The sequence below is a fragment of the Tursiops truncatus genome, chromosome 7 (genome assembly GCF_011762595.2).
Source record: "Tursiops truncatus isolate mTurTru1 chromosome 7, mTurTru1.mat.Y, whole genome shotgun sequence".
Classification (NCBI taxonomy): Eukaryota; Metazoa; Chordata; class Mammalia; order Artiodactyla; family Delphinidae; genus Tursiops; species Tursiops truncatus.
In genome coordinates, this window is record NC_047040.1 from 55639832 (window position 1) to 55652297 (window position 12466).

General features: G+C 41.4%; 1 long non-coding RNA gene across 1 annotated transcript in view; it reads left to right on the forward strand.

Annotated features, from left to right (window-relative positions):
• LOC109547877 (uncharacterized) overlaps positions 1–12466 on the forward strand; it is a 138709-nt gene that overhangs the window by 78049 nt on the left and 48194 nt on the right. The window contains exon 3 of the long non-coding RNA XR_012333060.1: positions 332–460. This is a non-coding gene — a long non-coding RNA (uncharacterized lncRNA). The remainder of the gene's footprint in view (positions 1–331; positions 461–12466) is intronic.

The following is a 12466-nucleotide window of genomic DNA, read 5'->3' on the forward strand; positions in this document are numbered from 1 at the left end:
TTAACTATGGAGAAATTACACCACTTTGGAGGTCCCAGATAGTTAACACAATTTAACTTTATTTATGTAAGAAGAGTTCAATTTGAATACAGGAAATGGCTCCGCAGGAATGCCTGTCATAAACACCGGTAACAGATATCCAAATTCTGTTTTGTATCTGGGAGAGACGGAGAGAGAGGGGGAAAAACACAAAATTATCACCACCAAATCTCCCTGATGTTTCTTACAGTTTTCTACAAATCAGTATACAGTGTCCATTTTCCCATAACTCCGTCCTGGGACTTCCAGTTTATTTTTCCAGTTTATGAGTGTTTCTCATTCTCTTCTCTAGATGGCAGCACAGATGAAAAAATGCCAGAAAACCTCAGAGCAGACTGGCCTCAACCACAGCAAACAGCTCTCAACAGCCTGCCCCCAGCTCACCCTTCCTTTTCATAAAAAAATAAACACAGAACCTGAGGTATGATGGTTGACATTTAATTTTTTCAAATAGATTTAATCAGGTATATGAGGATGGAAAGAATTAATGACAAAGTGATATCAGTGAGTGAGGAAACTGACTACTTAGCAGCGTCTCTCCCATGCTAGTTGTGTTTTCTGTATCTTAAAGTTAATATCATCAATGTGCAGGTCATGCATCCTGCCATATAAGCATATAAGCATCATTACACTGGGCATGTGAAACAGCCAAACTCCAAGCCACTTGGTTTGCTATAAGTATTGGATTCATTTAAGATACATAATGCTATTTTACTGATTCTTTTGTCAACCAATGCTTTGAATGTGCTGTAAAGTGATTGCCATGTCACCAGATGCTGCACAAGCTTAGAGCTTAGGAAGTTAGCATGAAGGGAACAGTGCATTAAAAGGTGAAAGTTACAGTTACTTCAATAAGGCAAGAAAAAAAGGAGTGGAATGGACTTAGAAGATCTTTATATCAAAGCCCCACTGGGATTTTCTTAAAACCACCCTTTTCCTGGGATCATTGAATCTCTTTATTAAACAATAAAATGGGGTCTACCAGCAAGATGTTCACTAAAAAATCTGCTGACAGAGAGAATGTAAGGAAGATGAAGACCTCAACTTGTGGCATTTCAAGGGTTCAGGAGTACTCCAAAGAACACTAAATTGTTCATGTGTAGTGAACTGGACAGACACTAAAATGCAACCTGTGCCTTTTAAACAAACAAAAAAACTCACCATGGAGAGTGAAAATAAATATAGTGTGTAAATAAACCAACCTGAGGCCAAGAGTGCATTGTGGTTCATATTTAAGAAAAAATCGATTTGCAGTGATCAGACTCCTTTATAAATTTTTTCTTTCTCCTTTTCTTTTTCCCAAATATTGACATATTTTATTATTCAATATCAGCAATTACATTGTTTTTTTGGAATTATTGATATTTATTTAATTTATTTTTTTATACAGCAGGTTCTTATTAGTTATCCATTTTATATATATTACTGTATTTATGTCTTTTCTAGGTTCCACATATATGCGTTAATATACAATATTTGTTTTTCTCTTTCTGACTTACTTCAATCTGTATGATAGTCTCTAGATCCATCCACATCTCTACAAATGACCCAGTATTGTTCCTTTTTATGGCTGAGTAATATTCCATTGTATATATGTACCGCTTCTTCTTTATCCATTCATCTGTCAATGGGCATTTAGGTTGCTTCCATGACCTGGCTATTGTAAATAGTGCTGCAATGAATATTGGGGTGAATGTGTCTTTTTGAATTATGGTTTTCTCAGGGTATATGCCCAGTAGTGGGATTGCTGGGCCATATGGTAATTCTATTTTTAGTTTTTTAAGGAACCTCCATACTGTTTTCCATAGTGGCTGCATCAATTTACTTTCCCACCAGCAGTGCAAGAGGGTTCCCTTTTCTCCACACCCTCTCCAGCATTTGTTGTTTGCAGATTTTCTGATGATGCCTATTCTAACTGGTGTGAGGTAATACCTCATTGTACTTTTTTTTTTTTTTTTGTGGTACACGGGCCTCTCGCTGTTGTGGCCTCTCTTGTTGCAGAGCACAGTCTCCGGACGCACAGGCTCACTGGCCATGGCTCACGGGCCCAGCCACTCAGTGGCATGTGGGATCTTCCCAGACTGGGGCATGAACCCGTGTCCCCTGCATCAGCGGCAGACTCTCAACCACCGCGCCACCAGGGAAGCCCCCTCATTGTACTTTTGATTTGCATTTCTCTAATAATTAGTGATGTTGAGCAGCTTTTCATGTGCTTCCTGGCCATCTGTATGTCTTCTTTGGAGAAATGTCTGTTTAGGTCTTCTGCCCATTTTTTGATTGGGTTGTTTATTTTTTTAATATTGAGCTGCATGAGCTGTTTATATACTTTGGAGATTAATCCTTTGTTGATTCATTTGCAAATATTTTCTCCCATTCTGCGGGTTGTCTTTTCATCTTGTTTGAACTTTCCTTTGCTTTGCAAAAACTTTTAAGTTTCATTAGGTCCCATTTGTTTATTTTTGTTTTTATTTCCATTACTCTAGGAGGTGGATCAAAAAAGACCTTGCTGTGATTTATGTCAAAGATTGTTCTTCCTATGTTTTCCTCTAAGAGTTTTATAGTGTCCGGTCTTTAATCCATTTTGAGTTTATTTTTGTGTACGGTGTTAGGGAGTGTTCTAATTTCATTCTTTTACATGTAGCTGTCCAGTTTTCCCTGCACCATTTATTGAAAAGGCTGTCTTTCCTCTACTGTATATTCTTGCCACCTTTGTCATATATTAGGTGACCATAGGTGCATGGGTTTATCTCTGGGCTTTCTGTTCTGTACTATTGATCTATATTTCTGTTTTTGTGCCAGTACCATACTATCTTGATTACTGTAGTTTTGTAATATAGTCTGGAGTCTGGGAGCCTGATTCCTCCAGCTCCATTTTTCTTTCTCAAGGTTGCTTTGGCCATTCGGAGTCTTTTGTGTTTCCATAAAATTGTAAAATTTTTTGTTCTAATTCCGTGAAGAATGCCATTGGTAATTTGATAGGGATTGCATTGTATCTGTAGAATGCTTTGGGTAATATAGTCATTTTCACAATATGGATTCTTCCAATCCAGGAACATGGTATATTTCTCCATCTGTTTGTGTCATCTTTGATTTCTTTCATCAGTGTTTTATAGTTTATTGAGTACAGGTCTTTGGCTTTCTTAAGTAGGTTTATTCCTAGGTATTTTATTCTTTTTGTTGCGATGGTAAATGGGATTGTTTCCTTAATTTCTCTTTTCAATCTTTCGTTGTTAGTGTATAGGAATGCAAGAGATTTCTGTGCATTAATTTTGTGTCCTGCAACTTTACCAAATTCATTGATTAACTCTAGTAGTTTTCTGGTGGCATCTTTAGGATTTTTGATGTATAGTGTCATGTCATCTGCAAAGAGTGACAGTGTTACTTCTTCTTTTCCAATTTGTATTCCTTTTATTTCTTTTTCTTCTCTGATTGCCGTGACTAGGACTTCCAAAACTATGCTGAATAATAGTGGTGAGAGTGGACATCCTTGTCTTGTTCCTGATCTTAGAGGAAATGCTTTCAGTTTTTCACCATTGAAAATGATGTTTGCTGTGGGTCTATCGTATATGGCCTCTATTATGTTGAGGTAGGTTCCCTCTATGCCCACTTTCTGGAGAGTTTTTATCATAAATGGGTGTTGAATTTTGTCAAAAGCTCTTCCTGCATCTATTGAGATGATCATATGGTTTCTATTCTTCAATTTGTTAATATGGTGTATCACATTGATTGATTTGCGTATATTGAAGAATCCTTGCATCCCTGGGATAAATCCCACTTGATCATTGTGTATGATCCTTTCAGTGTGTTGTTGGATTCTGTTTGCTAGTATTTTGTTGAGGATTTTTGCATCTATATTCATCAGTGATATTGGTCTGTAATTTTCTGTTTTTTGTAGTATCAGGTATTAGGGTGGTTTTGGTATCAGGGTGATGGTGGCCTCATAGAATGAGTTTGGGAGTGTTCCTTCCTCTGCAGTTTTTTGGAAGAGTTTGAGAAAGATGGGTGTTAGCTCTTCTCTAAATGTTTGATAGAATTCACCTGTGTAGCCATATCTGGTCCTGGACTATTGTTTGTTGGAAGATTTTTAATCAGAGTTTCAATTTCATTACTTGTGATTGGTGTGTTCATATTTTCTATTTCTTCCTGGTTCAGTCTTGGAAGGTTACACCTTTCTAAGAATTTGTCCATTTCTTCCAGGTTGTCCATTTTATTGGCATAGAGTTGTTTGTAGTAGTCTCTTAGGATGCTTTGTATTTCTGCAGTGTCTGTGGTAACTTCTCCTTTTTCATTTCTAATTTTATTGATTTGAGTCCTCTCCCTCTTTTTCTTGATGAGTCTGGCTAATTGTTGATCAATATTGTTTATCTTCTCAAAGAACCAGCTTTTAGTTTAATTGATCTTTGCTATTGTCTTCTTTGTTTCTATTTCATTTATTTCTTCTCTGATCTTTATGATTTCTTTCCTTCTACTAACGTTGGGTTTTGTTTGTTCTTCTTTCTCTAGTTCCTTTAGGTGTAAAGGAATTTGTTGTTTATTTGTTGCTATTTGTTGCTTATTTGAGATTTTTCTTGTTTCTTGAAGTAGGCTTGTATTGCTATAAACTTCCCTCTTAGAACTGCTTTTGCTGCATCCTACAGGTTTTGGATCGTTGTGTTTTCATTGTAATTTGTCTCTAGGTATTTTTTGTTTTCCTCTTTGATTTCTTCAGTGATCTCTTGGCTACTTAGTAACATCTTGTTTAGCCTCCATGTGTTTGTGTTTTTTACATTTTTTCCTTGTAATTGATTTCTAATCTCATAGCATTGTGGTCAGAAAAGATGCTTGATACGATTTCAATTTTCTTAAATTTACTGAGGCTTTATCTGTGACCCAAGATGTGATCTATCCTGGAGAATGTTCCATGTGCACTTGAGAAGAAAGTGTAATCTGCTGTTTTGGGATGGAATGTCCTATAAATATCAATTAAATCTATCTGGTCTATTGTATCATTTAAAGCTTGTGTTTCCTTATTAATTTTCTTTTGGATGATCTGTCCATTGGTGTAAGTGAGGTGTTAAAGTCCCCCACTACTATTGTGTTACTTTCGATTTCCTCTTTTATAGCTATTAGCAGTTGCCTTATGTATTGAGGTGCTCCTATGTTGGGTGCATATATATTTATAATTGTTATATCTTCTTATTGGATTGATCCCTTGATCATTATGTAATGTCCTTCCTTGTCCCTTGTAGCATTCTTTATTTTAAAGTCTATTTTATCTGATATGAATATTGCTACTTCAGCTTTCTTTTGAATTCCATTTGCATGGAATATCTTTTTCCATCCCCTCACTTTCAGTCTGTATGTGTCCCTAGGTCTGAAGTGGGTCTCTTGTAGACAGCATATATATGGGTCTTGTTTCTGTATCCATTCAGCAAGCCTGTGTCTTTTGGTTGGAGCATTTAATCCATTCACATTTAAGGTAATTATCGATATGTATGTTCCTATTACCGTTTTCTTAATTGTTATGGGTTTGTTTTTGTAGGTCCTTTTCTTCTCTTGTGTTTCCCACTTAGAGAAGTTCCTTTAGCATTTGTTGTAGAGCTGGTTTGGTGGTGCTGAATTCTCTTAGTTTTTTCTTGTCTGTAAAGGTTTTAATTTCTCCATCAAATCTGAATGAGATCCTTGCTGGGTAGAGTAATATTGGTTGTAGGTTTTTCCCTTTCATCGCTTTACATATATCATGCCACTCCCTTCTTTAACCTTATGGGAGTTCCTTTGTATGTTATTTGTTGTTTTTCCCTTGTTGCTTTCAATAATTTTTCTTTGTCTTTAATTTTTGTCTGTTTGATTACTATGTGTCTCGCCATGTTTCTCCTTGGGTTTATGCTGCCTGGGACTCTCTGCGCTTCCTGGACTTGGGTGGCTATTTCCTTTCCCATGTTAGGGAAGTTTTTGACTATAATGTCTTCAAATATTTTCTCAGGTCCTTTCTCTCTCTCTCTTCTCCTTCTGGGACCCCTATAATGCAAATGTTGTCCCAGAGGTCTCTTAGGCTGTCTTCATTGCTTTACATTCTTTTTTCTCTATTGTGTTCCGCAGCTGTGAATTCCACCATTCTGTCTTCAAGGTCACTTATCCGTTCTTCTGCCTATGTTATTCTGCTATTGATTCCTTCTAGTGTAGTTTTCATTTCAGTTATTGTATTGTTCATCTCTGTTTGTTTGTTCTTTAATTCTTCTAGGTGTTTGTTCTTTAATTCTTCTAGGTCTTTGTTAAACATTTCTTGCAGCTTCTCGATCTTTGCCTCCATTCTTTTTCCGAAGTCCTTGATCATCTTCACTATCTTCACTGTCATTATTATCTATCATCTATCATCTATCTATCATCTGTCATTATCACTATCATCATCTTCACTATCATTATTCTGAATTCTCTTTCTGGAAGGTTTCTTTTTTTTTTCTTTTTTTCTTTTGCGGTATGCAGGCCTCTCACTGCTGCAGCCCCTCCCATTGCAGAGCACAGGCTCTGGACGTGCAGGCTCAGCGGCCATGGCTCACTGGCCCAGACGCTCCGCGGCATGTGGGATCTTCCCGGACCAGGGCACAAACCCGTGTCCCCTGCATTGGCAGGCGGACTCTCAACCACTGCGCCACCAGGGAAGCCCTCTGGAAGGTTTCTTATCTCCACTTCATTTAGTTGTTTTTCTGGGGTTTTATCTTGTTCCTTCATCTGGTACATAGCGCTCTGCCTTTACATCTTGTCTATCTTTCTGTGAATGTGATTTTTCTTCCACAGACTGCAGGACTGTAGTTCTTCCTGCTTCTGCTGTCTGCCCTCTGGTGGGTGAGGCTATCTAAGAGGCTTGTGCAAGTTTCCTGATGGGAGGGACTGGTGGTGGGTAGAGCTGGCTGTTGCTCTGGTGTACAGAGCTCAGTAAAACTTTAATCCGCTTGTCTGCTGATGGGTGGGGCTGGGTTCCCTCCCTGTTGGTTGTTTGGCCTGAGGCAACCCAACACTGGGGCCTGCAGGCTCTTTGGTGGGGCTAATGGCAGACTCTGGGAGGGCTCACGCCAAGGAGTACTTCCCAGAACTTCTGCTGCCAGTGTCCTTGTCCTCATGGTGAGCCACAGCCACCCCCCTCCTCTGCAGAAGACCCTCCAACACTAGCAGGTAGGTCTGGTTCAGTCTCCTTTGGGGTCACTGCTCCTTCCTCTGGGTCCCGATGCACACACTACTTTGTGTGTGCCCTCCAAGAGTGAAGTCTCTGTGTGTGTGTGTGTGTGTGTGTGTGTGTGTGTGTGTGTGTCCCCCGCCCCCGTCCTGTCGAAGTCCTGCAATTAAATCCCGTTAGGTTTCATAGTCTGATTCTCTAGGAATCCCTCCTCCCATTGCTGGACCCTCAGGTTGGGAAGCTTGACGTGGGGCTCAGAACCTTCACTCCAGTGGGTGGACTTCTCTGGTAAAAGTGTTCTCCAGTTTGTGAGTCACCCACCCAGCAATTATGAGATTTGATTTTATTGTGATTGCGCCCCTCCTACCTTCTCATTGTGGCTTCTCCTTTGTGTTTGGATGTGGGGTATCTTTTTTGGTGAGTTCCAGTGTCTTCCTGTCGATTATTGTTCAGCAGTTGTGATTCTGGTGTTCTCGCAAGAGGGAGTGAGTGCACATCCTTCTACTCCACCAACTTGAACAAATCTTTTTTTTTTTTTTTTTTTGTTTAATGAAAGCAACCATTCTAGGAAATTACTCTAAACACCGTATCTTTCCTTGAAGGAGTACTCTTTGATACTCCTTGGGTTGAAATTAGTTAGTGCTATGATGAGTCAGCCTATCTGCTTTTCCCAAAACATCTCCAGGTGCTCTAAGGTTACTGAATGCTTTTCCTTGGGCTCTAAGTTTAGAAACAAAACCAAGCCCTAAAATGAACAGGCATAGAGGCACTGAGACAGTGCAGAATATGAGGGAGTGAAGAAAGCTGGGATGTTGAGTATCACCCAGCCACCGGCTTACATAGGTCACAAGGGTCTTACCATCCCAAACCATCCAGAACTGCCAACCAGCAGCCCTCAACTCTAGCCTTTTCCTGGAGTCAAGACCCAACTCATTCCTTCCAGAAACCCATGAATCTTGGAGGTGTGACACACCCAGGACAAAGCTGAATCCCGAGAGGTCTGACCTATTAATTCTCCTGCATCAATGCACTGCCAAACCACCATCCCTCAGACCCCTGATATCCCTGATGTGTGCCCAAGAGGGAGCCCCTTTCAATGAGTTATCCTCTTAGGAACGCTCATCCTTATACCTGACTCTGTTCCACTCCTCCCTTTTCTCCTTCATTTTTCCTCTGTGACTCCTGGAATCCGATTGCATCATCAACAAAGCCCCAGATACCCCCATCCTCTGCCCTTAGAAAGCTGGCTTTACCCCAGGCACAGTACTTCCTCTGCAGCTCTCACAAGTGGAGGCTGCCGGGTTAGGTCCTTTCTGTCATACACACCCATTTCCATGGGTCTCAGTTCTCTATCCTCTGAGACCCAGGCAACATAGCCATTATGCCACACTCTCTACTCCAGCTGTCATCTTCTGACTGGCTGGTCATACCCTTTATTTATTGAAGTCATTGGCAATTGGCCCACAGTATTCCTTTGCATTCCAAATTCTGCCAATAATCTGGCCCATTTGGTATGTCCATGAGACTTTTTTTTTTTTTTTTTTTTTTTTTTTTTTTTGTGGTACGCGGGCCTCTCACTGCCACGGCCTCTCCCGCTGCGGAGCACAGGCTCCGGACGCGTAGGCCCACTGGCCACGGCTCACGGGCCCAGCCTCTCCGCGGCATGCGGGATCCTCCCGGACCGGGGCACAAACCCGCGTCCCCTGCATCGGCAGGCGGACTCCCAACCACTGCGCCACCAGGGAAGCCCCATGAGGCATTCTTGACCTCTCAGTTCCTTGATTCCATCTCCAATTACGTTTTCCATTCTGTTTCAATCACTCAATCCCATGGTCATTCCCAGACTTTGTCATCGAGAAACCACAGCACCGGGAATTCCCTGGTGGTCCAGTGGTTACGACTTGGTGCTTTCACTGCCATGGCCGGGGTTCGATCCCTGGTCAGGGAACTAAGATCCCTGCAAGCCGTCCAGCGCAGCAAAAGAAAAAGAAAGAAACCACAACACCTCTGAACCTATGACTTTCTATTCCTCCAATTCTTCTCACTTGGTTATTGTCACTCTATCAGTTTTCCAAAAGTAGAATCCTTCTGGTTTTTTTCTATCTCCTTATTTATCATCCACTAGCTGTCTACTTTTCCTTCTCTACCCAGGAAGGACCATGCTTCATACCGTTAGCCTTTGACCAGTGTCCTCAACTCTGTTGCTCCATTACTCTTCTGTTTCATCTGCCTGACAAGACTTAGAACATATACCTTGAATCCAGTTGTCTGCTTTGACCATTCCTTTGGGCTGCTGGACACTGCTGGAGAAAGCCACATACTCACATAGACGCCCTAAATTCATATTCGGCAACATCAGGTGGGACTTTGGTGTGGCCTGTGATCCTATCACATTCCCCTGACCTGCTTACTCTTTCTTTCTGAGTCCCCAGAGGGGCTATGTCAGGAATTCTCCTCTCTCCAAACCTCCATGCCTGCCCTCTCTACATTCTCTGTTTGTGATTTTATTTCCCACTTCTCAAGGTGAGGGGAAATAAAAGTTATCAGATGTGAGCAGCCTCAGTTTTCCATGGCAACCTATAAACTTACTTGCATCTTTACCCATCCTGCTTCTTATTATAAAAAAGGTTCTCCTCCCCATCTAAGGCCGATCTCTTGACCTGTGCCCTGGATCCCATCTTCTCCTGACTTCTCATTGACCTCACTCTCAGTTATTCCTTCTCACTCTTATCTTTATAGTCAACCTCTTCCTCCATATTGGCTCCTTCCTTCTCAGGTTAAAAAAAGCCGCATTCCCCTCCATCCACGGCCCTCTCTTCCCCTTGCCAGCTAAACTTCTTGTAGAAGTTGTCTCTACTCACTTTATAAAAATCACTTTCTCCAAGATAAGCAGTGATCTCCATGCATCTAAATTCAAGGGACACTTTTCAGTTCTCTCTTTATTTGACCTTAAGCGGCCTCTGGCATGTCCTCCTTCTGGATACTTTCTCTTTCCTGGGCATCTATGGCACTATCTACATGCTCCTAGATATGATTATCTACACCAGACCTTTCTCTTGAGCTTCAGACCCAGATAGCTACCTTTTAGTCAGCCCCACCTATAAGTTCCATGGGCATCTTAAACTTAACTAATTTCCTCTTCAAACCCGTATCTCCTCCTAAATTTCCCCTGAGTGGAAAGCACTACCTCGGACTCATTTATGCAGCCAGAAATTTGTGTATCATCCTCACTACTTTCTTTCTATCATCTCTCATGTCCAACTGTGTCACCATGAACTCTTGATTCTATTTCCCTTATGCTTTCGCTTATCTCCTTCCTCTCTGCCACCATCACGCCTCACCTAACCCTGTTGTCTCTGTTTTTATTCTTCCTCTCAAACCATTCCCCACACAGTAGCCATGTGATTGTAACAAGCAAGGAATTTCACAGACACAAGAATCTCCAAACACTCAGGTATGCAAAAATGAAACATTTTTTCCTAGAGTCAATTTAATGTCTGAATCTGAACCTCCAGCCTTCTTCCTGGCAACTTAATCTAGATTCTCTCAAGTAAATTCAGTGATTTGGCAGAAACTGAGATTATATAAGTATTTCAGTTTAGAATTCAATTTCAGACCTTCTTTCCCCTCTTCCTGCCTCTTACTCTTGGGTCTCCTTGGGTTGACTACCCAAGGGAAGTGGAGAAGGGGATGGTGGTTCATGTCTGATTGGCTGCATATGGCGATGGAGTGGGAACTACCCATTTAGTCTCATCTGGGGTGGTCCTCATGCTGGCGCCAGCTGCTAACGCTGCTGTTTTCTAGCCTCTCCACATGAGCAGGGCCCCCTGTGCCCTCTAGGTTTTGGACCCTGCTGGCTCTGATGGGTGGTGATGGGTTGGCTGGGTACGCATGCAGGTCCCATGTAGCTTCACCTCTCAAAGGGTCAGCCACTTTCCGGCAACCCCAGCAGGCAATCCAGGAACGTTTCTTCCTTTTGTCCAACACATCCCCTTTCCAAGACAGGTCATTTCTTCTCCCCTCCCAGCACGGAGGGAAAAAAATAAATTCACATTTATGCATTTGTGTGAATTGTTTAATCTCATTAGTTTAATCTCTGAATTAAAGTGCAGAACCTTTTGTATTTGAGTATTGTAGTGTGGAGTCTGGTCTCTCTCAGCAGCAGACTGCCTCCTCAAATGTGCTTTTCACTCTACTAACAAAAGAGTCTGGTGAGTGTGTGTTGGTGAGGTGACAGGTGCAGGCTGGTAACTCAGAGCCCAAGGAGAGAGATGAGCAGAGAGAGTACATTCCATTAATACTTCACATATCATCCTGTCACATATTCTTTCAAAATCATAAATCTTATCAGGTCATTCACCTGCTAAAAGACCGTCTGTAGTTTCCCATTGCTTTTAGAATAAAGTGTAAACTTTTAAACTTGACTTAAAGTTAAGCTCTGTCCCCAGTTTACCTCTCCCACCTTATTTCCCACAATTTCCCCTCTTCTTTCAGTTCCTTGGGCTCACCATCCCCTCTTTTGCCTCTGGACTTTCTCACATTCCTAGAAGATTTTCTCCATCTTTTCCCTACACCTGGCTAATTCCTCCACATTCCTGTGGTCTCCAGTTAAATGCCACCTCCCTAGGGAAATCCTATTTGACCTCCCTCCTACCCCTGACTTTGATGTGTCCCTTCCAGGCACTCCCATAACCTTCTCATGTCATAGCACTTATCGCATTTTAGTTTGTTTTATTTGTCTGCTCTCCCACTAGACTATAAATGCTTTCAAGGCAAGACTGTGTCTGTCTGGATCACTGTTCACCCTCCAGCACCTAGCATATGGTAGGAGCTCAGTAAATAATTGTTAAATAAGAAATAAGTGAATGAATGAAGAATAATTGAACACAAGCCAGATAAAGGCAAGTCAGCTCCACAAAGAAGAGGTAAGCAATGTAGATTTGACTGAAATTTTTATGAAGAGACAGAGGAGAGGGTTTGAATGGAAGCATTTCTATTCTCTCCTCAGTGTCCTTCTTTGGCTTCCAAATTTTGGGTCTCGCTCTCCTTTGACTCTTCCTTCCTCCCCAGCCACAACTCACCCTTCCCTTCCCTAAGAAACTATCCCTCTGAGAAGACTATTCGGTATGAATTGGAGAGAGATGAGGCTAGTATCAAGTGAATGCCATTTAGGAGACAATTGAAAAAGACCAGGCAGAGATGGTGAAGGCCTGAACTAAGAAAATGACAAAATAAAGAGGAGAGGGTGAGTTTAGGAAATGTTTTGGAGGGAAGATA